The sequence below is a fragment of the Chlorocebus sabaeus genome, chromosome 20 (assembly GCF_047675955.1).
Source record: "Chlorocebus sabaeus isolate Y175 chromosome 20, mChlSab1.0.hap1, whole genome shotgun sequence".
Taxonomy (NCBI): domain Eukaryota; kingdom Metazoa; phylum Chordata; class Mammalia; order Primates; family Cercopithecidae; genus Chlorocebus; species Chlorocebus sabaeus.
In genome coordinates, this window is record NC_132923.1 from 86,998,323 (window position 1) to 87,025,189 (window position 26,867).

At 38.0% G+C, this 26,867-nt stretch overlaps 1 protein-coding gene across 6 annotated transcripts in view; it reads left to right on the forward strand.

The window, feature by feature from the left end:
• LOC103224854 (AGBL carboxypeptidase 4) overlaps positions 1 to 26,867 on the forward strand; it is a 1,478,618-nt gene that overhangs the window by 195,100 nt on the left and 1,256,651 nt on the right. The window lies entirely within an intron of this gene.

Below are 26,867 nucleotides of genomic sequence, written 5' to 3' on the forward strand. Positions count from 1 at the left end.
TGAATGCTTCCAGCTGTTTCCTATTCAGTATGATATTGGCTATAGGTTTGCCAGAGATGGCTTTTATCATGTTGAGGTATGTCTCTTTGATACCAAGTCTGCCTGTTGAAGGTTTTTATCATGAAGGGATATTGGATTTTATGGAAAACTTTTTCTTTGTCTATTGAGATGGTCATATGATTTTTGCTTTTAATTCTGTTCATGTGGTAGATAACACTTATTCATCCTGGGAATAAAGCCTGCTTGATTGTAGTGAATTCGCTTTTTTTAGTGAATTCACTTTTTTGATGGGCTGTTGGATTCAGTTTTCTAGTATTTTGTTGAGAATTTTTGTGTCTGCATTCATTGGCAATATTGACCTGAAGTTTCCTTTCTTTGTCATGTCTGTGCCAGTTTTTGGTACTAGGCTGAGAGTGGCTTCATAAAATGAGTTAGGGAGGAGTCTCTCCTTCTCAATTTTTTGGAATAGTTTCACTAGGATTGATACTAGTTATTAAATCTATACAAACCGTCAATGAAAGCAAGGATTAGTTTTTTTAAAAGAGTAAATGAGATCAATAGACTGCTAACTAGATAAACAAAGAAAAAAGATCCACATAAGTACAATCAGGAATGACAAATACAATATTACAACTATTCCCACAAAAATACAATAATCCCCAGAGACTACTATGAACAACTTTATGTAAACCAATTAGAAAGTGTAGAGTAAATGGTTAAATTCCAGAAACACACAGTCTCCCAAGATTGAATCAGAAAGAGGTTGAAATTGTGAATAGACCAATATTGAGTTCTGAAACTGAATCAATAATAAAAAAACTACCAACCAAAGAAAACCCTGGACCAGACATATTTATAGCCAAATTCTACCAAATGTACATATGTCCACACTCTGAACCTGGCTTGTATGTATCTCCCTGTTTGTTGGGTTCCTTTCTATAATCTCACCCTTTATCACAGCTCTGTCTTGTGGATCCTCCTGATTTATATGTATTGTTGCCCTGTTTGTTTTCCTACCCCAAAATTTTTGTCCTGACCAGTGGTTTTAGCTTTTCGTCCCTCGTGGAATTTCCCTCATGGAATTATAATAGGAGAAAGTATTGTACAATGCATTCTTGTTTCCCTCTTTTTGTAATTAAATGGATGAGTGTAATATATCACAACACCTCAATGTATGAGGATAATATCTCACAACTGTTTTAACCCTATAGCTTCTATCCTATATAAGGTCCTCAACATTGGTCCCCCTGAACTTGTACAACAGCTTTCTAACTACCCCACCTCTCTCTGGTCCTTGCTCCACTATGCCACCAAGTTAAAAAGCAAATTATCTGATTATATTACATTATTGCTTAAAATCTGTCATTACTCCCCATTGTTTTCAGGATAAAATCCAAATGCTTTCATTTGATGACCTCTTTAACGTAAGATCTGATAGAAATTTCATTTTTACTAATACTGTTACTTTATGCCAAAACATGGCACCTTATAAGGTCATTATCTCATTTAGAGAAAAAATAGGACATTTAGGAGGAAAAAAGCATGGTTATTAAATATAATGGAGAGTTTCACCATGTCTAGAAATTCTGTTGGAGAAATATTGGTAACTATATAACTGTAGACCAAAAATTTAATTCTGTTCCTTGTTTCTGACTCATAATTGAAACAAATCTGAACTTCTATTACAGTATGGTTTTAATTTGTTTATAAGATTACTGACCTCCTTACTGAATTATATTTAGATATACACAGTTATGTATCTACTTGTATATTTTTTTCTTTCCTATTTTCTCTGCTTTCTTACCGAGGAGGAAGTGAAATATTTCATTCCCAAATAATTTTCCTCTAAGAATGATGATATTTTCTATAGTAACAGCTAAACTGAAAGGCCTTGGAAAGCACAGTTGAAGAAATATGAACTGGGCTTATTGAAACCTGTTTGCATGCCTCTTCAACTGCTCTTTTCAAGTAATCTGAGAAACAGCTTTGAAGGGGACTTCTGATGCACGTAAACCACCCTCTTATGCTTTAGTAGTAAAATAATCACAAGAGGAGACACATCTTGTTATTAAATATGGTTGAGTTTTTTTAAAAAATAGCAATTTACGGTACTACTGGAATGATTATAGTATGTATATATATTAGTGTAAATTCTAAGACATAATTTTTCTACTGATAACCAGAAAATGATAATTTTCAATTAGAATTTACTTTTTACTTACTATTATTGTTGCTTCCCATTTGTAAATAACACTTGAATAATTATATTAACTAGCAAACTAGAATGTTGTCTGTGTTTTTATTCTTCATGCTCCATAAGATAATAATATTTTGATAATATAGTTCAGTATTGAAAAATCTGTATAAATTATGGGTTATCATATAGCTTTCAAATTGAGTTGGCATCTGAAGGTTTAGGAATATCTTGTGCAGGTCATTTGACTATTTGCAATTAATTCCATTTTCCACCTTTACTCTGTAGTGTTAGGGACTAAATTCTGAAAATTGCATTTCCCAGGCTTCCTTGTCAACTGACTTCTAGCTATCTCAGCTAAGAGGACCCTCTTGCAGGAGTATATAGGGCAGGAAGAAGGAAGAAGACTAGGTTTTTCTTTTTCTTTCCCTTTTGGGTGGCATCTTCAGCAGTGGCTACACCTACATTCATGGTTTTGCCAAACAATTCCTTTCTTGTGATATCATCATTGTTGGATAGCCTGAGCTCTCAGGATATCAATAGCATTTGTCTTTGCCTTCTGTCTATGAGTACAGTAGACACTTCTTACTGTTGTTAATCTCTGTGCTGCCCCACTCTTCCTTATTTTTTCCCACTCTCCCCTGTTTGGCCTTTTGGCTTTCCCACTAGTTGAGCAACTAGTTTCTTATAGTAAATTCCTTTTATTGAACTACCTGGCATGAGCTCTTTCACTGACCCGTTTTTGATTCATTCCTGAATGCTAAGGGCAAGAAACCTTTCTCATTGATTCCCTGGGGTTACTGTAAATGATGGGGTTGGATCCTCACTCACCATCTTCTGCTTCCAATAGCTCAGGGCTATAGTAGTTGGCATGATTTGCTGAACCATAGGAGAAGCTGTTTTTTTGTTTGTTTTGAGACAGAGTCTCTCTCTGTCACCCAGGCTGCAGTGAAGTGTCGCTCAGGCTGGAGTACAGTGGCGTGATCTCAGCTCACTGCAAGCTCTGCCTCTCGGGTTCATGCCATTCTCCTGTCTCTGCCTCCCGAGTAGCTGGGATTACAGGTGCCCTCCACCACACTCAGCTAATTTTTTGTATTTTTAGTAGAGACGGGATTTCACTGTGTTAGCCAGGATGATCCGATCTCCTGACCTTGTGATCCACCCACCTTGGCCTCCCAAAGTGCTGGGATTACAGGTGTGAGCCACCGCGCCTGGCCAGGAGAAGCTCTGTTTTAATGGTCATAGTTGACACTAGTGGCTCAATGTGTTGCCAACCTTGCAATTTCCTTACCTAGGTCATGCTTAATTATTTCATACCACCTTGGTGAATCATGTTCGTGACCAGTTTTTAACATTTTAAAATGGAGTTTATGTATACAGACTTAAGGGCTACACAGATTTTGGAAGGAGGATTCTGATCCCCTCACAGTATAAACAAAGCCACCACAAGTTTGAACTGGTCGGGCCAATCGCAGCTCAGCAAAGCAGCTACAGCCAGACTGCATCTCTAGAATCCTCCTTTCTGGGCAGGGCATCTCTGAAAGAAAGGCAGAAGTCCCATTTAGGGGCTTATAGATAAAACTCCCATCTCCCTTGGACAGAGCACCTGGCGGAAGGGGCGGCTGTGGGCACAGCTTCAGCAGACTCAAACGTTCCTGCCTGCAGGTTCTGAAGAGAGCAGTAGATTCACCAGCACAGCGCTTGAGCTCTGCTAAGGGGCAGACTGCCTCCTCAAATAAGTTCCTGACCCCTGTGACTCCTGATGGGGAGACACCTCCCATCAGGGGTCAACAGACACCTCATATAGGAGAGCTCCGTCTGGCATTTGGCAGGTGCCTCTCTGGGACGAAGCTTCCAGAGGAAAGAGCAAACAGCAATCTTAGCTGTTCTGCAGCCTCTGCTGGTGATACTCAGGCAAACGGGTCTGGAGTGGACCTCCAGCAGACTCCAGCAGACCTACAGCAGAGGGGCCTGACTGAAAAGGAAAACTAACAAACAAAGGAATAGCATCAACATAAACAAAAAGGACGTCCACACAACAGCTCCATCCAAAGGTCACCAATGTCGAAGACCAAAGGTAAATAAATACACAAAGATGAGGAAAAACCAGCATAAAAAGGTTAAAAATTCCAAAAACCAGAACACCTCTTCTCCTCCAAAGGATCACAACTCCTCACCATCAAGGGAACAAAACTAGACAGAGAATGAGTTTGATGAATTGACAGAAGTAGGCTTCAGAAGGTATGTAATAACAAACTCCTCCGAGCTAAAGGAGCATGTTTCTAACCCAATGCAAGGAAGCTAAGAATCTTGCAAAAAGGATAGAGGAATTGCTAAGTAGAATAATTAATTTAGAGAAGAACATAAATGACCTGATGGAACTGAAAAACACAGGATGAGAACTCTGTGAAGCATACACCAGTGTCAATAGCTGAATTGATCAAGTGGAAGAAGGAATATCAGAGATTGAACATCAACTTAATGAAATAAAAAAGCATGAAGACAATATTAGAGAAAAAGAATGAAAAGGAATGAACAAAGCCTCCAAGAAGCATGGGACTATGTGAAAACATCAAACCTATGTTTGATTGGTGTACCTGAAAGTGATGGGGAGAATGGAACCAAGTTGGAAAACACACTTCAGGATATTATCCAGGAGAAATTCCCAACCTAGCAAGACAGGCCAACATTCAAATTAGGAAATACAGAGAACACCACAAAGATACCCCTTGAGAAGAGCAACCCCAAGACACATAATCATCAGATTTACCAAGGTTGAAATGAAGGAAAAAATGTTAAGGGCAGCCAGAGAGAAAGGTTGGGTTACCCACAAAGGGAAGCCCATCAGACTAACAGTGGATCTCTCTGCAGAAATCCTACAAGCCAGAACCAGAAGAGAGTGGGGACCAATATTCATCATTCTTAAAGAAAAGAATTTTAAACCCAGAATTTCATATCCAGTCAAACTAAGCTTCATAAGTGGAGGAGAAATAAAATCCTCTACAGATAAGCAAATGCTGAGAAATTTTGTCACCACCAGACCTGCCTTACAAGAGCTCCTGAAGGAAGCACTAAATATGGAAAGGAAAAACCAGTATCAGCTACTGCAAAAACATACCGAATTGTAAAGACAATTGGCACTATGAAGAAACTGCATCAACTAACGAGCAAAATAACCAGGTAGCATCATAATGACAGGATCAACCTCAACATAACAATGTTAACCTTAAGTGTAAATGGGCTAGATGTCTCAATTAAAAGACACAGACTGGAAAGTTGGATAAAGAGTCAAGACCCATCAGTGTGCTGTATTCGGGAGACCCATCTCACCTGCAAAGACATACATAGGCTCAAAATAAAGGGATGGAAGAATATTTACAAGAAACTGGATAGGGAAAAAAAGCAGGGGTTGTAATCCTAGTCTCTGATATAACAGACTTTAAACCAACAATGATCAAAAAAGACAGAGAAGGGTAATACATATGGTAAAGGGATCAATGAGATAAGAAGAGCTAACTATCCTAAATATATATGCACCCAATACAGGAGCACCCAGATTCATGAAGCAAGTTCTCAGAGACCTACAAAGAGACGTAGCCTCCCACACAATAATAGTGGGAGCCTTTAACACCTCACTGTCAACATTAGACAGATCAACAGACAGAAAATTAACAAGGATATTCAGGACTTGAACTCAGCTCTTGACCAAGTGGACCTAATAGACATCAGCAGAACTCTCCACCCCAAATCAACAAAATATACATTCTTCTCATATCCATATCACACTTGTTATAAAGTTGACCACATAATTGGAAGTAAAACATTCCTCAGCAAATGCAAAAGAATGGAAATTATAACAAACATTCTCTCAAACCACAGTGTAATCAAATTAGAACTCAGGATTAAGAAACTCACTAAAAACTGCACAACTACATGGAAACTGAACAACCTGTTCTTGAATGACTGCTGGGTAAATAATGAAATTAAGGCAGAAATAAATAGGTTCTTTGAAAGCAATGAGAACAAAGAGATAATGTACCAGAATCTCCGAGACACAGCTAAAGCAGCATTTAGAGGGAAATTTATACCACTAAATGCCCACAGAAGAAAGTGGGAAAGATCTAAAATTAACACCTAACATAACAATGAAAAGAACTAGAGAATCAAGAGAAAACAAATTTAAAAGCTAACAGAAGACAAGAAATAACTAAGATCAGAGCAGAACTGAAGGAGATTGAGAAACAAAAAACCCTTCAATGAATCCAGGAACTGGTTTTTTGAAAAGATTAACAGAATGGATAGACGTCTATCCAGGCTAATGAAGAAAAGTGAGAAGAATCAAATAGACACAATAATAAGTGATAAAGGGGATATCACCACTGATCCCACAGAAATACAAACTACCGTCTGAGAATACAATAAACACTTATATGCAAATAAACTAGAAAATCTAGAAGAAATGGATAAATTCCTGGACACATACACCCTCCCAAGACTAAACCAGGAGGAAGTCGAATCCCTGAAGAGACCAATAAGAAGTTCTGAAGTTGAGGCAGTAATTAATAACATACCAACCAAAAAAAGCCTAGGAACAGACAGATTCACAGCCAGATTCTACCAGAGGTACAAAGAGGAGCTGGTACCATTCCTTCTGAAACTATTCCAAACAATAGAAAAAGAAGGACTCATCCCTAACTCATTTTAAGAGGCCAAATATTGGCAGATACCAAAACCTGGCAGAGACACAACAAAGAAAATTTCAGGCCAATATCCCTGATGAACATCGATCCGAAAATCCTCAATAAAATCCTAGCAAACTGAATCCAGCAGCACATCAAAAAGCTTATCTGCCACGATCTAGTCAGCTTCATCCCTGGGATGCAAGGCTGGTTCAACATATGCAAATTAATAAATGTAATTCATCACATAAACAGAACCAATGACAACAACCACAATTATCTCAATAGATGCAGAAAAGGCCTTTGATAAAATTCAACACTGCTGCATGCTAAAAACTCTGAATAAACCAGGTATTGATGGAACGTATATCAAAATAATAAGAGCTATTTATGACAAACCCACAGCCAATATCATACTGAATGGGCAAATGCTGAAAGCATTCCCTTTGAAACCAGTACAAGACCAGGATGCCTTCTCTTACCACTCCTATTCAACATATTATTGGAAGTTCTGGCCAAGGCAATTAGGCAAGAGAAAGAAATAACGAGTATTCAAATAAGAAGAGAGGAAGTCTAATTGTATTTATTTGCATGTGACATGATTGTATATTTAGAAAACCCCATCGTGTCAGCCCCAAGTCTCCTTAGTTTGCTGAAGCAACTTCAGCAAAGTCTCAGGATACAAAATCCATGTCCAAAAATCACAAGCATTCCTATACACCAACAATAGAGAGAGAGCCAAATCATAAGTGAACTCCCATTCACAATTGCTACAAAGAGAATAAAATACCTAGGAATACAACTTACAAGGGATATGAAGGACCTGTTCAAGGAGAACTACAAACCACTGCTCAAGGAAATAAGAGAGAACACATGGGAAAACATTCCATGCTCATGGATAGGAGGAATCAGTATTGTGAAAATGGCCATACTGCCCAAAGTAATTTATAGATTCAGTGCTATCCCCATCAAGCTACCATTGACTTTCTTCACAGAATTAGAAAAAACTACTTTAAATTTCATATGGAATCAAAAAAGAGCTCACATAGCCAAGACAATCCTAAGCAAAAAGAACAAAGCTGGAGGCATCAAGCTACCTGACTTCAAACTATCTGACAAGGCTACAGTAACCAAAACAGCATGGTACTGGTACCAAAACAGATATATAGACCAATGGAACAGAACAGAGGCCTCAGAAATCACACTACACATCTACAACCATCTGATCTTTGACAAAACTGAGAAAAACAAGCAATGGGGAAAGGATTCCGCATTTAATAAATGGTGTTGGGAAAACTGGCTAGCCATATGCAGAAAACTGAAACTGGACCCCTTCCTTATACCTTGTACAAAAATTGACTCAAGAAGGATTAAAGACTTAAATGTAAGACATAAAACCATACAAACCCTAGAAGAAAATCTAGGCAATACCATTCAGGACATAGACACGGGCAAAGACTTCATGACTAAAACACCAAAAGCAATGGCAACAAAAGCCAAGATTGACAAATGGGGTCTATTTAAAGTAAAGAGCTTCTGCACAGCAAAAGAAACTATCATCAGAGTGAACAGGCAACCTACAAAATTGGAAAAAAATTTTGCTTTCTATCCATCTGATAAAGAATCTACAAAGAACTTAAAGAAATTTACAAGAAAAAACAAAGAACCCTATCAAGAAGTGGGTGAAGGATATGAACGGACACCTCTTAAAAAGAGACATTTATGCAGCCAACTAATATATGAAAAAAAGCTCATCACCACTGGTCATTAGAGAAATGCAAATCAAAACCATAATGAGATACCATGTCATGCCCGTTAGAATGGTGATCATTAAAACGTCTGGAGATAACATGCTGGAGAGGACGTGGAGAAATAGGAACGCTTTTACACTGTTGGTGGGAGTGTAAATTAGTTCAACCATTGTGGAAGACAGTGTGGTAATTCCTCAAGGATCTAGAACCAGAAATATCACTGGACCCAGCAATCCCACTACTGGGTATATACCCAAAGGATTATAAGTCATTCTGCTGTAAAGACACATGCAAACATATGTTTATTGCAACACTGTTCACAATAGCAAAGACTTGTAACTAACCCAAATGCCCATTAATGATAGACTGGATAAAGAAAACGTGGCACATATCCACCGTGGAATACTATGCAGCCATAAAATGATGAATTCATGTCCTTTGCAGGGATGTGGATGAAGCTGGAAACCATCATTCTTAGCACACTGACACAGGAAGAGAAAAGCAAACACTGCATGTTTTCACTCATTAGTGGGAGTTGAACAATGAGAACACATGGACACAGGAAGAGGATTGTAACACACCAGAGCCTGTTGGGGGAGTGGGGGCCTAGGGGAGGGATAGCATTGGGATAAATACCTAATATACACGATGGGTTGATGGGTACATGAAACCACCATGGCACATGTATAACTGTGTAACAAACCTGCACGTTCTGCACATGTTTTCCAGAACTTAAATTATAATAATAATAAATAAGATTTAATTATGTGTGAGATGATTTTGGAAAGATTTCCAGTAAAAATGGAAATGTCACTATATAGCATTACATCTTTATTTTTATAGTCTGATTTGTATCCTCGCCACTCCAGCAAGATTGTTCTTTGAAGGGTTGCCAGGGGCATACTGATGTAATTTGATAGTTTTGTCTTAGCTTTTGATTCCTGTGCAAGCTGACATTTCTAATGATTGCTCTTACTATCTGATACTGTCTTCCCCTGGCAACTGTGATTACAACATCTTCATTCTCCCCCTGTCTGGGACTGATATATCTTGTTTTCCTCCACACATGACCTATAAGGCATTTTCCAAGGTTCAACTTACCTATCTTTAATCTTTATAAATATTGAGTACATATCTAATAACTCATAATCCATCCATCCACCCATCCATCCATCCATAAAGAATTATTATTGTGCTTATTAAATATCCTGAATCCATTAATTTATTTTCTGTCTGCCTCTCTTATTCAAGCAATTAACATATGTTGCTCTGGCTTCCTTTCACTCAAGTTTCTTCTCCCTCATTATCTATTCTTTACATAGTACCCAGAAAGATTCTTTAAAATTCAAATCGCATCTCATTCTTTCCCTATTTAATACCTTCATTGGCTTCCCATCAGAGTTAGAATATAATGCCGACTTCTTATCCTGACTACAAAGTGATCAGTGACTACTTGGTCTGACCCTTGACTACTTTTCTGACTTCAGCTCATGACATTCTTACTCTTCCCAATAATGCTGTAGCCATAGTGACTTTCTGCCTGTTGCCAGAGCAGGCCATATTTGTTCTTTAGGCTGTTTGATTCAGCCAATTTTTTTTTTCTAGAATTCTGACCACCCCCTACACCATCTTTACTTTTTGGTATTCAGATTTCAGGTTAAATATTGCTTCCTCAGAGATACCTTCTGTGATGATCCAAAGCAGCTACCCAGTTTCTCTATTATAGCATTTTGTTTTCATATGCTACTTGCTTTTTTGTTTATCTGCCTTTCTTATGATAAAAATAGTTACTTTGACTATTTGCTCTATCTCCAGAGCCTAACGTAGAGTAGGCATTCAATAATTATTTGTTAAATGGGTGAATGCAATTATGTGCAGATACTGAAGGTACAAAGATAATAGTAGTAATGACTTTTTTTTACTGCATTGGTTATTAGCCTTTCTTAGGTAACAGGCATCTGTTCATAAGAATCTAATGAAAGCTATGAACTCTCTTCCAATAAAAATACAATTATGCACATATTATAACATTTTGTCTAAACATTACAAGCTTGTTTGATTTATTGAGTACTTACTCTTTGTTAGACACTTTACTAGTGTCCCCCCTCCTCCTTTAGAAACGATGAAATACAGTTTCATTAAGTATCTCTACATAATTAAGCCCTGGTAAAATGCTTCTCAGAGCTATATGTGGTCAAGAACCAACTTTATTTCTCCCCAGTCTGTCATGGCTCCTATGTGATCCTACTGTGCATGACTTGTATGATGCTCATGCCACGTGCAATTTGCCACATAAGTTTGTCAACATTTAAATTTATTTACACCCTATTCAACTAGATAAGTACACCAATTATGAGTTTGGATGTCAAATGACTATAAAAGTATCATACTGTACTTACTTGGGAGCAATGTATAACAAACGAATTTGCAGACCAGCATCAATTTATGGACCAAATTTTGAATAACACTGCCTTGGAAAGTATCATCAGCCTTGAACTCTCTTCAAGGTAGTGATTCTATATTTTAAACTATCTGATTGTGTCCGTAGCTAGATGTGTATTGGTAGTTTAAAATGGACAGCTCCCCAAACCAAACTTCTGTTTTAACTTCAAAACAGAAGAACCCTTTTGACCTTAAAACTTTTTTTAATTTCAAAAATTCTAATAGTTTTCTAGTTATTCTAGAGTCATCTTTTGCTTTTCTTTACCACCCCTTCTAATTGCTTATTAAATCTTACTTCTCCATCTTAGTGTTTTTCACTGATTTTTTATTATTACTCTACTTTTTGGATACTTTTTCCTAGTCCCCCAGCTCCCTGAAATTTCAATGCTACTGATATACTGCATATCTCTTTAGGTGCTGTGATCTTTCAGAGGGCAACGAATCATTGTAATAGTCTAAATTTTTTTGCTCCAAATGAAAACACCCCCATTGAGAATTCATACTCTACCTGTATGATCCTTCTCATTTTATTCTACTAACCAGTATCAAATCCTTACTGTTTTTAACGTTAATTATGATACTCTGTTTGGTATGTTCTTTTTCACATTTTTATTGAAATCTATGCTCAAAGTCTGTACCCAAACTTACTTTCTCCTATGATCTTTGCAGCTGTATATGGCTTTTCCTTCTTCCAGTTTACAATTTCAGTTTTACTAATATTTCTTTTGTGGAACATAGCTTTTCACTGTGCCTGCAAGCATAAACTCCTCGAGGGCAGAAACCATGATTTCTTTTCTTTTCTTGCAATGGCTAGCTCTTAACAGGTGCACAAAACATCCATGGATAAATGAATAAATGACAATTGCTTCAACATAAAATCATGGGTCCTAAAATAATTGGCAAGTTTACACTCACCCTAAAGCCCTTATTATTTCATGGATGAGTAAAAACAATTTTCTATAGTCTTCTCTTCTCCTATTTCTGCCTTCTTTGTCTATACAGGGATAGAGTTACTATATAAGATGATATCATGAAAACCTGATATGGTTCCTTGCTTTGTCATCAACTCATTCTCATATTTAGGTATTAGCTATCCTAAAGGAGCTGAGTGTAGATGGATTTACTTGACTCAGTGCCTTCATCTTAGTCTTCGTTTTGTCACTCTGTTCATAATTTACATATCAATCACAGAAGGTTTGTATTTGAAGTGTCCCTTAAATATGGCAGAACATACTTGTTTAAAACAAATGTGTTGCAAGAGTGTCTCATAGGGCAGATTTCATTGCCACATTTAGAAGCAAATGCTCATACCCATATGTACTAGTTAATTCCTTCCCAATATGTTTTGCTTGTTTTTTAAAAAAACCTTCCTGTGCACTAAACTTCAATTACAGAGGGTTTTTGTTTTATATTAATTTTTATAATTTTTCCTGAAGAGTGCTCCAAAACAGGAAAAAAACTTTTTAAATTTATCAATTTATACAAATATTAAAATTGTTTTAGAATATTATCTAAATTACTTTTCATTTTTAATTTATTAGTATTTAAAGTTATTATATGGAAAATCATGTAGCTAGTGGAATCCTAGCTTTGGAAACAAACAGTTCTGGTTGTGAGTTTTGGTTTTATTATTTACTATCTGGGTGGCCTTGTTTGAGTTATTTAGTATATTCATCAGGGTTCTCCAGAGAAACAGAACCAAAAAGGTGTTGTGTGTGTGTGTGTGTGTGTGTGTGTATTTATTTTAAGGAATTGGCTCACATGTTTATGAAAGGTGGTAAGTCCAGAATCTGCAGAGTGGGCCAGCAGGTTAGAGATCCAGGGAAGAGCCAGTGCCGCAGTTGGTCTGAAGGCCATCTGCTGGCAGAATTTCCTGTTATTCAAGGAGGTCAGTCTTTTGTTCTATTCAACCCCTCAACCGATTGGATAAGGTCTACCCACATTATGGAGGGCAATCTGCTTTAATCAAAATCTGTTAATTTAAATGTTAATCTCATCCAAAAACACCATCACAGAGACATCCGGAGTAAAGATTTGATCATATATCTTGGCACGGTGACCCAGCTAAATTGACACATACAATTACCCATCACATTTAGCCTTTCTAAACTTCTGTTTTCTCATTTTAAAATATGTGGAATAATGAGCTGTCTTGTAGAATGGTTGTGAAAATTACATAAGGTAATGTATCAAATACCTATTACATAGTAGGCACTTGATAAATGTTAACAACATAAATTTTTTTGTCCCCTTCCTCCTCCTCCTTATGTCCTATTCCTTCTTCTTCCTGTTTTCATGGAATTAAAATAAGACCCATGATTGTTTAGTGGATGATGCAGAATATTCATGTATGCTTTAAAATACATCACAGAAGAGGGCATATTATTTAGAAAAACAAAAGAAAATGACAGTTTTTTTTTTTTTAATCAGTAAAGAAGATAGAGTTAGTTAGAACCATTCAGTGTTTTGAAAACCATGTATTGAGTTGCTCACCATATTCTGTCTGGGTCTTGCTTAGGAAGCTGTAACAGGTTGGGTGACTTATCAGGGTGGTTACTTACTGGCAGAGCAAATAAGAGAGGCTCTATTATGAGTGGAGAAAAAAAATCTACGGAGTAGTATGGAGTGAAAATCAACAGAAACAAACCAAAAAATAGTAATAGCTCAGATTCAGAAGAGGATGAATTAGATAAGAATCTTCAGCGCATCCTCATTGTTTATGAAATGAAGCCCAAGCATCTTATCATAGCATTTAGCACTTTCCATGACTTTACCCACTACCAACCTTTCCAGACATTTTTCTTAGCCCTCTTTGCCTTAGTTTTAGACTATATTTACACGGTTTTAGTTCTTCACATATGTGGTGTAATTTTATGCTTCCTTGCTTTAGTTTATATGATTATCTTTGTCTTAAAAGCCATTTCTACCTTTCTTTCTCTGGCTTATTTGCATTTATCCTTCAAGATAGCTCAGTTATCTAACCAGGAAGCCTTCTCTGAAGCCCTAGGTCTGTTTAAGTGAATGGTTTCATTGCTTCTGAAACCATAGGTTTGTTTAAATGAATAGCTTCTATTGCTTCTAAGCTTTTCATTATCAATCATTTCTTTGTTGATGTGCCTTCCCTTGTGATTCAAATGCCGTATCTCATTCATTTGACAAACCGTGAGGCTCAAACACAGAGCTTAGCATTGTTAGTAAACATTTATTAACTGTAATGCAGGAATCTTTACCTTGGACAGAGGTTGCTTGTATAACCCAGTTGTCAGTCCAAGAACCATATCCTGTACTTCTCTATATATCTTCATTTTGACTCTCAGTTCCTCTTTTGTTAGGATTCTTGGAGAGCTGCAGCTGTCCACTTTCAGGTGGTGTCTACATATTGTGCAGAACCACCTGAGAACCAGGCCCTGGTCTTCTCTCCCTCTGTCGACTGGTCATAGGGAACTAGCGTTCTTCCTCTGCAGGTACCCTGCAAAGCCATTTATTACTGAGGATTGGCAGGGAGCACCTCTTCCTCCCACCATTCCTGGAAACTTTGACTTCTCTTTCCCAATGTATAGGATGTTTTTCGCTCCCAGTGGAACTCTGCTGTTTCTCCTAGCATAATCCTAGCTAAGGTCAGGAAAGGAAGTGTTGGGGGCAACATTTTCTTTTTTATTGCCATGCAAACCTCCCATGAGGTAAGAGAGCTCAGAGAGCCTAGAGAAGAGTGTGTATGGTGTGTGGGTGGGAGATAGGGGAATAAATGTTCAATGTTGGAAAATATAGAATGTGGGATATCATTTACCAGCATAGATTAACAGATTAACATCTCAATAAATTATCCTATGAAACAGTTCATTGTTAGTCTGGCATTTTTTTTTCTTGTACACGGATTGGTATTACCTAGGAATCAGAAGACCTGACACTTATCTATGTGGTCTAGGGAAAAATCACCTAACTTCTCTGAATGTGTTGTCTCACCACTAAAAGGAATAATGAACCCTGGCCTGCTTAGTTGACAATATTTCTGTTTCACACAATTAATAGAAGATAGCAGAAATGTTCTGTAAGTCGGTAATATACTACCAAATAAAAAGAGTTTTGGTATTGTGAATGCATGGCAAGAAAGAAATGTCTCAGTATGTTTTAAGTCATGGTAGCCAAATTATATTACAATAACAAACACCTTTTTGGAAAAGTCACAAATAATTTCCACTTATATTGCATTGGACAAAATGTGTCATATGGCCACGTCTATTTTCAAGGGATCAAAAAGTGAAATTCTCCCCTGTGCCCTGGAAGTGAACAGAATAAATATGGCCAGAGAAGTATTGATTATCTATCAATATGCCAGGAAACATTATATACTTTATCTCTAATTCTCCTAAGAATCCCATGAAATTGGCATTATTTTTCTAATATTTCAGATGAGGAAATATTAGAGGCTCAAAGATGAGTAATTGTTAGTAAATGATAGAGCTGGGATTTGACTTTAGTGTGTATGACTCAAAGGCCTCGACTCTTTCCACTGTGTCACTCATTTCCTTGTCCCTGCAGTTTTGCTAGCCACAGATGACTTGAATGGAAGATTTAAGTTGAGGTTAATATTATCTATTTGTCAAAAGTAATAATAAATAATAGGAGTGTTACAAGCTCGGAGCTCTTACATCTGGGTCTTGTTCTTTCCATTCTGTATCATGAAGGTAATTGGTGCTGTGTTTTGGGGATTGAATGTTTTATATGTATACCACACACACACCATATACATATACACATATCATATTGGTTCTTTTAATCTATGGAATCCTGAGTAATGTGATTATCCCAGCAGTCTGGGATGCCAAGGCAGGAGGATCACCTGAGCCCAGGAGTTCAAGACTAGTCTGGGAAACATAGGGAGACTCCAACACTACAAAAATATTAAAAAACATTGCAAGGCATCATGGCATGCACCTATAATTCCAGCTACTTGGGAGCTGAGGTTGGAAGATTGCTTGAGCCTAGAAGATTGAGGCTGCAGTGGGTCATGATGGTGCCACTGCACTCCAGCCTGAGTGACAGAGCAAGACCAAGACCTCATCTCCAAAAAAAAAAAAACAACAAAAAACCAACATGTGATTATGAAATTCAACAACAAAGATGAACTGTTGTTTAAAGGAAAGGCTCAGACTCAATTCTTCTTTTAGTCATCATTTTATTGAGGATTCTTAATGGAATCTTAACATTGACATTTACACATTATCTTATGTGGATATTAAGTAGTTGTTACCACCAGGAAGCTAAGTGACCAAATGTTTAATTTTTTTTTTTTCTGAAAATGCTTGCTGCTAGCGTGGATCAATGTCATTGCATTTCTAGCAACGTTTGGCTTACTTACCTAAAACAACATTTGGCTTACCTTACCTAAAACAAGTTACAAAAAATTAAGAACAGAAAGATTGATTTTTTCTAAGTTTTATAGTTTCTCCTGACAACTTCTCTGCAACCCCAGGCATAGATTAATGAATGGCACATGCACAAAGTGATATCAGCTCACATATATGACATTACTCGGATGTCTCAAATCCGGAAAAAGCATATGAATGATTTATGGAATTGATATTAATCTCTTTCCAGTAAATGCATTACTTTAGTTACATGGGAAATTGATGTTACTACTCTAATGCCAAATTAATTTCTTTCTTGCTGGATCAGCATTACAAATGGGATTAGATGTTAGCCTTTTACATATCTAAACAGGGTAAAATATGGAAAGCAATCTTATAAGTAAAATTTGGATGCCATTGCTGATGGGAAGAATATACACCTTTTCTTTGTTTGTATATTTTCTTCTTTCTCAGATTTGTGTATCCAAAGGTATAGGATCATATTTAAAGAATAACTATAATTTAGTCTCAATATTTAACACAGGATTATAAATAACAGTATTGCGAATGAGAATTATGTGTTATTAAAAAACCCTGAAATCTTAAAGCAGATGACTATTTTTCAAGGAAAATTTTACCCCATAATTCTTAACCATTAATAAACGACAGTATTTTTAACTTACAGTGCATAAAGGAAACTGGAAACTTATTAGGCAATCTCTTCTTCCATGTATATGCCTGGGCCTGCATGATCTATAGTCTCCTTGTTCCTGAGTACTTTATATTCCATTCCCTGCCCTTCAGGTCAACTTTCTTTTTAAGGTTTTTAGTTTCTGTTTCAAGCTTGCTGAGTGTTCACTTGCTTGCCATAGGGTTGACTGGCCTGTTCAACATACTCTAACAAACTCAGTCTTGTATTTCAATTCCAAATTATCGGAAGGAAAATACAATTTTCTCAGTTTGGGTCTGGTCAACTGTAACCAAAGAGAGTGGTCATTGTGTGTATAGGGCTGCCTCTTCAGGGAGGTGGGTAGGTTAAATTCTCTAAGAGGCTGTGAGTGGAGGAGAAATGATGGACATCTCTAATATAGTTGGGTTTCGTGTTTGCAAAGGTTCCTCCAGTTTGACCAATCTATGATTTTGTGAGCAGCTCCCATCTTAGACCTTTACCTTTCTCATCCTGGCTTCCAGCAGTTAAATCTGCTACTGATGGGTTTTGACTTCCATCCCAGTCTGCCTCATTTCTGAGCCATTCTTGACCAGAGCATAATGTCTGTAAGCAGTATCAGAGATGCTGCCAATTAGTCTTGTTATGTAATGTACAAGAGACAAACCCTTGTCACTAGTCTATAAGTTGTTATACTTCCTGCATTATTTTTATTGGTATTGTCTGTAAAAATGAGTTCTTTCTTGATAGCCTCTTTTCTGTGCCAAAGTCTTACTCATCACTCAGCTTAGAATATTAGAATTAGTATCTTTTCAACTGTAGGTTATTGCCTGAACCCTTGCCCTCTAGATATGAATCTGGTCTGGGAGGTCTAATTTTCACCATGTCTATACTCATATCTACTTTTCATTTTTACCAATCACTGGATAAAATCTAGATATGAATAGACATATTTCCTTGGACCACTACATGACAAATATGCTTGGTCTACATTATTATGTATGCCCATTACCTAGATCTTTTGGAAACTTTTCCAGCTTAAATCATGTCTGAGCATCCTGTGCTTTTTGGACACTGTGCTTCAGACTTTCTGGCCATCTTGCTGGGGTCACTCTCGTCGGATCCAGTTCTGAATCCTGAAAGCATACTCTAATTATGATGTATGATTCTGGTTGTATATGTAAACTGGTACTGGTGAGAGTTAAGGGTGGTAATGATAAGAGCTGAGCATGGTGCCTCAGGTAGTCTCAATGACCCAGGAGACTCAGGCAGAAGGACCGCTTGAATCCAGGAGTTTGAGACCAGCCTGGGCAACATAGCAAGACCCCATCTCTTAAAAAATACATAGCCAGGCATGGTGGCTTATGCCTGTAAACCCCAGTGATTTGGGAGGCTGAGGTGGGAGGATTGCTTCAGCCTAGGAGCTTGAGGCTGCAGCAAGTCGTGATCCTGCCATTGCAATACATCCTAGGCAACAGAGTAAGACCTCGCACTAAAGAAAAAAAGATGGTAATGATTGAAATTAGGTGAGTGTTTCCCTACCTAAGAAACAGCTACTTTTCAAAAGATTTGAATAGACATTTCTCAAAAGAAGACATCCAAATGGCAAACAGGCATATGAAAAGGTATTCAATATCATTGATCATCAGAGAAATGCAAAGCAAAACTGTAATGAAATACCATCTTACCCTAGTTAAAATGGCTCATATCCAAAAGACAGGCAATAGTAAATGCTGGTGAGAATGTGGAAGAAAGGGACCCCCTCATATACTGTTAATGCAAATGTAAATTAGTACAACAACTATAGAGAACAGTTTGGAGTTAAGTTAATGAAAATAGAGCTACCATATGATCCAGCAACACTGCTAGGTATATACCCCAAAAAGAGGGAATCAGTATATCAAAAAGATATCTGCACTGCCATATTTGTTGCAGCACTGTTCATAATAGCCAAGATTTGGAAGCAATGTAAGTGTCCATCAACAGATGAATGGATAAAGAAAATGTGGCATGTATACATGATGGAGTACTATTCAACCATAAAAAGAATGAGATCCTGTCATTTGCAACAACATGGAACTGAAAGTCAATGTGTTAAGTGAAATAACCCAGGCACAGAAAGACAAACATCTCATGTTCTTGGTTATTTGTAGGATCTAAAAATCAAAATAATTGAAGTCATGAAGTTAGAGAGTAGAAGAATGTTTAGCTGAGGCTGGGAAGGGTAGTGGAGGGTTAGGGTCAGTGAAGCTGGTTAAGGGTACAAAAAATAGTTAAAAAGAATGAGTAAGACCTAGTAGTTGATAGCCCAACAGGGTGAGTATAGTCAATAATAACTTTGTTGTACATTTTAAAATTTGATTGTTTGTAACACAAGGGATAAATGCTTGAGGGGATGAATACTCTATTTTCTGTGATGTGATTTTTACACATTGCATTGCATGCCTCTATCAAAACATCTCATGCACCCCATAAATATATATACCTACTATGTTCCCACAAAAAATAAAAATTAAAATTAATGGCTACTTTTCAAATTTTGACACCATTTGTTTCTATGCAGAATTTTGATCTGTGATTTCTGCCATTTATTTCCTATTCCAGGTGTCTTGGTAGCACTAGACCTAGATAGTCCTTCAATGATTTTATATCTGTTGGTCTTATATAGTATTTGTACAACACTGCATTGAACCCTAGGGTACACGTGAGATGGGAGGAATGGGAAAATATATACTTGACACAGTGTTTGCCTTCAGAAAAGCTGGAAACCTAGTTAAAGATGCAGCACATATTCATCAATAATACCTGGGAGTGAATCAAGCAAGGGAGATAAGAAGGGTTGAATCCTCACTCATTAATTTATTACTCAAATATTTATAGAGCATCTCCTGAGTCAGATTCTCTCCTAGGCAGTGGGAACTCAGAGGTAACTAAGACAGGATCCTTTCTCTCAGGGAGCTCACAATGTGATAGTGGATACAAGTAAGTACATTTAAGAGCTGTAGGGGCTGATAGTGTTCAAGACAGTGTCATCTGTCCGCTGCCTGTACCTTAAATACAGTACTCATGTTCTCACCTCAGAGCTTTTGAACTTCTTCTGCCTGGAATACTCTTACATGATATATAGATACTTATATGGTACATTTCTCATGTCATTCCCATCTCTGCTGAAATGTCATTTTATTAGGGAGGTCTTTGCTGGCTACACAATTAATATAGTACTATATTAGTCAGTTCTCATGCTGCTAATAAGGACATACCCCAAACTGGGTAATTTATAATGGACTCATGGTTCTACATGGCTGGGGAGGCCTCACGATCATGGTGGAAGGCAAAAGAGGAGCAAGGGCATCTCTTACATGGCAGCAGGCAAGAAAGCATGTGTAGGGGAACTGCCCTTTATAAAACCATCAGATCTCATGAAACGTATTCACTCTCATGAGAACAGGATGGGAAAGACCTGCCCCCATGACTCAATTACCTCCCACTCGGTGCCTCCCATAACATGTAAGGATTATGGGAGCTACAATTCAAGATGAGATTTGGGTGGGGACACAGCCAAACCATATCAAGTACTCTCTTTCTGTATCCCCTATCTCTGTTACTTTGTTTTGTTCTTAGCACTTATCATCACCAGACCTGTTATATATTTATTTTCTTATTATAAATCTACATCCTCCGGAATGTAAGCTCCATGAGAATAGGATTGTGTTTATTGAGTACTTTATATCCCCAGCACCTAGTACAGTGTTTTGTACATAATGGGTGCTTAAAACTGACTACATAAGTGAATAAATGAATGCATGAAGAATGAATGAGGGAGTCTGTATAGGGTATTATAGAGTCACCAAGGAGGGAGTGGCCATGTTTACCTGGGGACAAAGACTGGTGTCAGGAGACGAAGGCTAAGAATAGAGGATATTGGAGTAGAGATTATTTTGTCACATGCGATTAACATGTCTTTGCAGAGGCATAGGTTGATGACAATATTTCAGAGTTTGTAGCAGGAGGATGTCTTAAGTAAGGGCTGCTTTTAAATTCTATCATAGTGATGTGGCATTCTATCTTAATACAATTTTTAATGTTTTTCTTAATATTGTCATATTGTTTTTTTTTTTTTTTTTTTTTGAGGCGGAGTGTAGCTCTGTCACCCAGGCTGGAGTGCAGTGGCCGGATCTCAGCTCACTGCAAGCTCCGCCTCCCGGGTTCACGCCATTCTCCGGCCTCAGCCTCCCGAGTAGCTGGGACTACAGGCGCCCGCCTCCTCGCCCGGCTAGTTTTTTGTATTTTTTAGTAGAGACGGGGTTTCACCGTGTTAACCAGGATGGTCTCGATCTCTTGACCTCGTGATCCGCCCGTCTCGGCCTCCCAAAGTGCTGGGATTACAGGCTTGAGCCACCGCGCCCGGCTATCATATTGTTTTTAATGCTTCTGCCTACTAGTGGTATAGTGAGGAGTCTTTCACTGAGTTGTGGGTTTCTTGAGGTGGACTGGGCTCAGAGTTGTTTTGTGTGTTATCAGAACCTGGCACAGTGGTTATGGGTTGCTTTGTCAGTAAGATATTCTTTTTTTTTTTTAAATTTATTTATTATTATTAAACTTCAAGTTGTAGGGTACATGTGCACCACGTGCAGGTTTGCTACATATGTATACTTGTGCCATGTTGGTGTGCTGCACCCATCAACTCGTCATTTACATAAGGTATAACTCCCAATGCAATCCCTCCCCCCTCCCCCCTCCCCATGATAGGCCCCGGTGTGTGATGTTCCCCTTCCCGAGTCCAAGTGATCTCATTGTTCAGTTCCCGCCTATGAGTGAGAACATGCGGTGTTGGTTTTCTGTTCTTGTGATAGTTTGCTGAGAATGATGGTTTCCAGCTGCATCCATGTCCCTACAAAGGACACAAACTCATCCTTTTTTATGGCTGCATAGTATTCCATGGTGTATATGTGCCACATTTTCTTAATCAAATCTGTCACTGATGGACATTTGGGTTGATTCCAAGTCTTTGCTATTGTGAATAGTGCTGCAATAAACATACGTGTGCATGTGTCTTTATAGCAGCATAATTTATAATCCTTTGGGTATATACCTAGTAATGGGATGGCTGGGTCATATGGTACATCTAGTTCTAGATCCTTGAGGAATCGCCATACTGTTTTCCATAATGGTTGAACTAGTTTACAATCCCACCAACAGTGTAAAAGTGTTCCTATTTCTCCACATCCTCTCCAGCACCTGTTGTTTCCTGACTTTTTAATGATCGCCATTCTAACTGGTGTGAGATGGTATCTCATTGTGGTTTTGATTTGCATTTCTCTGATGGCCAGTGATGATGAGCATTTTTTCATGTGTCTGTTGGCTGTATGAATGTCTTCTTTTGAGAAATGTCTGTTCATATCCTTTGCCCACTTTTGGATGGGGTTGTTTGTTTTTTTCTTGTAAATTTGTTTGAGGTCTTTGTAGGTTCTGGATATTAGCCCTTTGTCAGATGAGTAGATTGCAAAAATTTTCTCCCATTCTGTAGGTTGCCTGTTCACTCACATGGTAGTTTCTTTTGCTGTGCAGAAGCTCTTTAGTTTAATTAGATCCCATTTGTTAATTTTGGCTTTTGCTGCCGTTGCTTTTGGTGTTTTAGACATGAAGTCTTTGCCCATGCCTATGTCCTGAATGGTACTACCTAGGTTTTCCTCTAGGATTTTTATGGTATTAGGTCTAACATTTAAGTCTCTAATCCATCTTGAATTAATTTTCGTATAAGGAGTAAGGAAAGGATCCAGTTTCAGCTTTCTACTTATGGCTAGCCAATTTTCCCAGCACCATTTATTAAATAGGGAATCCTTTCCCCATTTCTTGTTTCTCTCAGGTTTGTCAAAGATCAGATGGCTGTAGATGTGTGGTATTATTTCTGAGGACTCTGTTCTGTTCCATTGGTCTATATCTCTGTTTTGGTAGCAGTACCATGCTGTTTTGGTTACTGTAGCCTTGTAGTATAGTTTGAAGTCAGGTAGCGTGATGCCTCCAGCTTTGTTCTTTTGACTTAGGATTGTCTTGGAGATGCGGGCTCTTTTTTGGTTCCATATGAACTTTAAAGCAGTTTTTTCCAATTCTGTGAAGAAGCTCATTGGTAGCTTGATGGCGATGGCATTGAATCTATAAATTACCTTGGGCAGTATGGCCATTTTCACGATATTGATTCTTCCTATCCATGAGCATGGTATGTTCTTCCATTTGTTTGTGTCCTCTTTGATTTCACTGAGCAGTGGTTTGTAGTTCTCCTTGAAGAGGTCCTTTACATCCCTTGTAAGTTGGATTCCTAGGTATTTTATTCTCTTTGAAGCAATTGTGAATGGAAGTTCATTCCTGATTTGGCTCTCTGTTTGACTGTCACTGGTGTATAAGAATGCTTGTGATTTTTGCACATTAATTTTGTATCCTGAGACTTTGCTGAAGTTGCTTATCAGCTTAAGGAGATTTTGGGCTGAGACAATGGGGTTTTCTAAATATACAATCATGTCGTCTGCAAACAGGGACAATTTGACTTCTTCTTTTCCTAACTGAATCCCCTTGATTTCTTTCTCTTGCCTGATTGCCCTAGCCAGAACTTCCAACACTATGTTGAATAGGAGTGGTGAGAGAGGGCATCCCTGTCTTGTGCCAGTTTTCAAAGGGAATTTTTCCAGTTTTTGCCCATTCAGTATGATATTGGCTGTGGGTTTGTCATAAATAGCTCTTATTATTTTGAGGTACGTTCCATCAATACCGAATTTATTGAGCATTTTTAGCATGAAGGGCTGTTGAATTTTGTCAAAAGCCTTTTCTGCATCTATTGAGATAATCATGTGGTTCTTGTCTTTGGTTCTGTTTATATGCTGGATTATGTTTATTGATTTGCGAATGTTGAACCAGCCTTGCATCCCAGGGATGAAGCCCACTTGATCATGGTGGATAAGCTTTTTGATGTGCTGCTGAATCCGGTTTGCCAGTATTTTATTGAGGATTTTTGCATCGATGTTCATCAGGGATATTGGTCTAAAATTCTCTTTTTTTGTTGTGTCTCTGCCAGGCTTTGGTATCAGGATGATGTTGGCCTCATAAAATGAGTTAGGGAGGATTCCCTCTTTTTCTATTGATTGGAATAGTTTCAGAAGGAATGGTACCAGCTCCTCCTTGTACCTCTGGTAGAATTCAGCTGTGAATCCATCTGGTCCTGGACTTTTTTTGGTTGGTAGGCTATTAATTATTGCCTCAATTTCAGAGCCTACTATTGGTCTATTCAGGGATTCAACTTCTTCCTGGTTTAGTCTTGGAAGAGTGTAAGTGTCCAGGAAATTATCCATTGCTTCTAGATTTTCCAGTTTATTTGCGTAGAGGTGTTTATAGTATTCTCTGATGGTAGTTTGTATTTCTGTGGGGTCGGTGGTGATACCCCTTTATCATTTTTAATTGCGTCGATTTGATTCTTCTCTCTTTTCTTCTTTATTAGTCTTGCTAGTGGTCTGTCAATTTTGTTGATCTTTTCAAAAAACCAACTCCTGGATTCATTGATTTTTTGGAGGGTTTTTTGTGTCTCTATCTCCTTCAGTTCTGCTCTGATCTTAGTTATTTCTTGCCTTCTGCTAGCTTTCGAATGTGTTTGCTCTTGCTTCTCTAGTTGTTTTAATTGCGATGTTAGGGTGTCAATTTTAGATCTTTCCTGCTTTCTCTTGTGGGCATTTAGTGCTATAAATTTCCCTCTACACACTGCTTTAAATGTGTCCCAGAGATTCTGGTATGTTGTATCTTTGTTCTCATTGGTTTCAAAGAACATCTTTATTTCTGCCTTCATTTCGTTATGTACCCAGTAGTCATTCAGGAGCAGGTTGTTCAGTTTCCATGTAGTTGAGCGGTTTTGATTGAGTTTCTTAGTCCTGAGTTCTAATTTGATTGCACTGTGGTCTGAGAGACAGTTTGTTATAATTTCTATTCTTGTACATTTGCTGAGGAGTGCTTTACTTCCAATTACGTGGTCAATTTTGGAGTAAGTACGATGTGGTGCTGAGAAGAATGTATATTCTGTTGATTTGGGGTGGAGAGTTCTATAGATGTCTATTAGGTCTGCTTGCTGCAGAGATGAGTTCAATTCCTGGATATCCTTCTTAACTTTCTGTCTCGTTGATCTGTCTAATGTTGACAGTGGAGTGTTGAAGTCTCCCATTATTATTGTATGGGAGTCTAAGTCTCTTTGTAAGTCTCTAAGGACTTGCTTTATGAATCTGGGTGCTCCTGTATTGGGTGCATATATATTTAGGATAGTTAGCTCTTCCTGTTGAATTGATCCCTTTACCATTATGTAATGGCCTTCTTTGTCTCTTTTGATCTTTGATGGTTTAAAGTCTGTTTTATCAGAGACTAGTATTGCAACCCCTGCTTTTTTTTGTTCTCCATTTGCTTGGTAAATCTTCCTCCATCCCTTTATTTTGAGCCTATGTATGTCTCTGCGTGTGAGATGGGTCTCCTGAATACAGCAGACTGATGGGTCTTGACTCTTTATCCAGTTTGCCAGTCTGTGTCTTTTAATTGGAGCATTTAGTCCATTTACATTTAAGGTTAAGATTGTTATGTGTGAACTTGATCCTGCCATTATGATATTAACTGGTTATTTTGCTCGTTAGTTGATGCAGTTTCTTCCTAGCCTTGATGGTCTTTACATTTTGGCATGTTTTTGCAATGGCTGGTACCGGTTGTTCCTTTCCATGTTTAGTGCTTCCTTCAGGGTCTCTTGTAAGGCAGGCCTAGTGGTGACAAAATCTCTAAGCATTTGCTTATCTGTAAAGGATTTTATTTCTCCTTCACTTATGAAACTTAGTTTGGCTGGATATAAAATTCTGGGTTTAAAATTCTTTTCTTTAAGAATGTTGAATATTGGCCCCCACTCTCTTCTGGCGTGAAGAGTTTCTGCCGAGAGATCTGCTGTTAGTCTGATGGACTTCCCTTTGTGGGTAACCCGACCTTTCTCTCTGGCTGCCCTTAAGATTTTTTCCTTCATTTCAACTTTGGTGAATCTGGCAATGATGTGTCTTGGAGTTGCTCTTCTCGAGGAGTATCTTTGTGGCATTCTCTGTATTTCCTGGATTTGAATGTTGGCCTGCCCTACTAGGTTGGGGAAGTTCTCCTGGATGATATCCTGAAGAGTGTTTTCCAACTTGGTTCCATTTTCCCCCTCACTTTCAGGCACCCCAATCAGACGTAGATTTGGTCTTTTTACATAATCCCATACTTCTTGCAGGCTTTGTTCATTTCTTTCTCTTCTTTTTTCTTTTGGTTTCTCTTCTTGCTTCATTTCATTCATTTGATCCTCCATCGCTGACATTCTTTCTTCCAGTTGATCGAGTCGGTTACTGAAGCTTGTGCATTTGTCACGTATTTCTCGTGCCATGGTTTTCGTCTCTTTCATTTCGTTTGTGAGCTTCTCTGCATTAATTACTCTAGCCATCGATTCTTCCACTTTTTTTTCAAGATTTTTAGTTTCTTTGCGCTGGGTACGTAATTCCTCCTTTAGCTCTGAGAAATTTGATGGACTGAAGCCTTCTTCTCTCATGTCGTCAAAGTCATTCTCCGTCCAGCTTTGATCCGTTGCTGGCGATGAGCTGCGCTCCTTTGCCGGGGGAGATGCGCTCTTATTTTTTGAATTTCCAGCTTTTCTGCCCTGCTTTTTCCCCATCTTTGCGGTTTTATCTGCCTCTGGTCTTTGATGATGGTGATGTACTGATGGGGTTTTGGTGTAGGTGTCCTTCCTGTTTGATA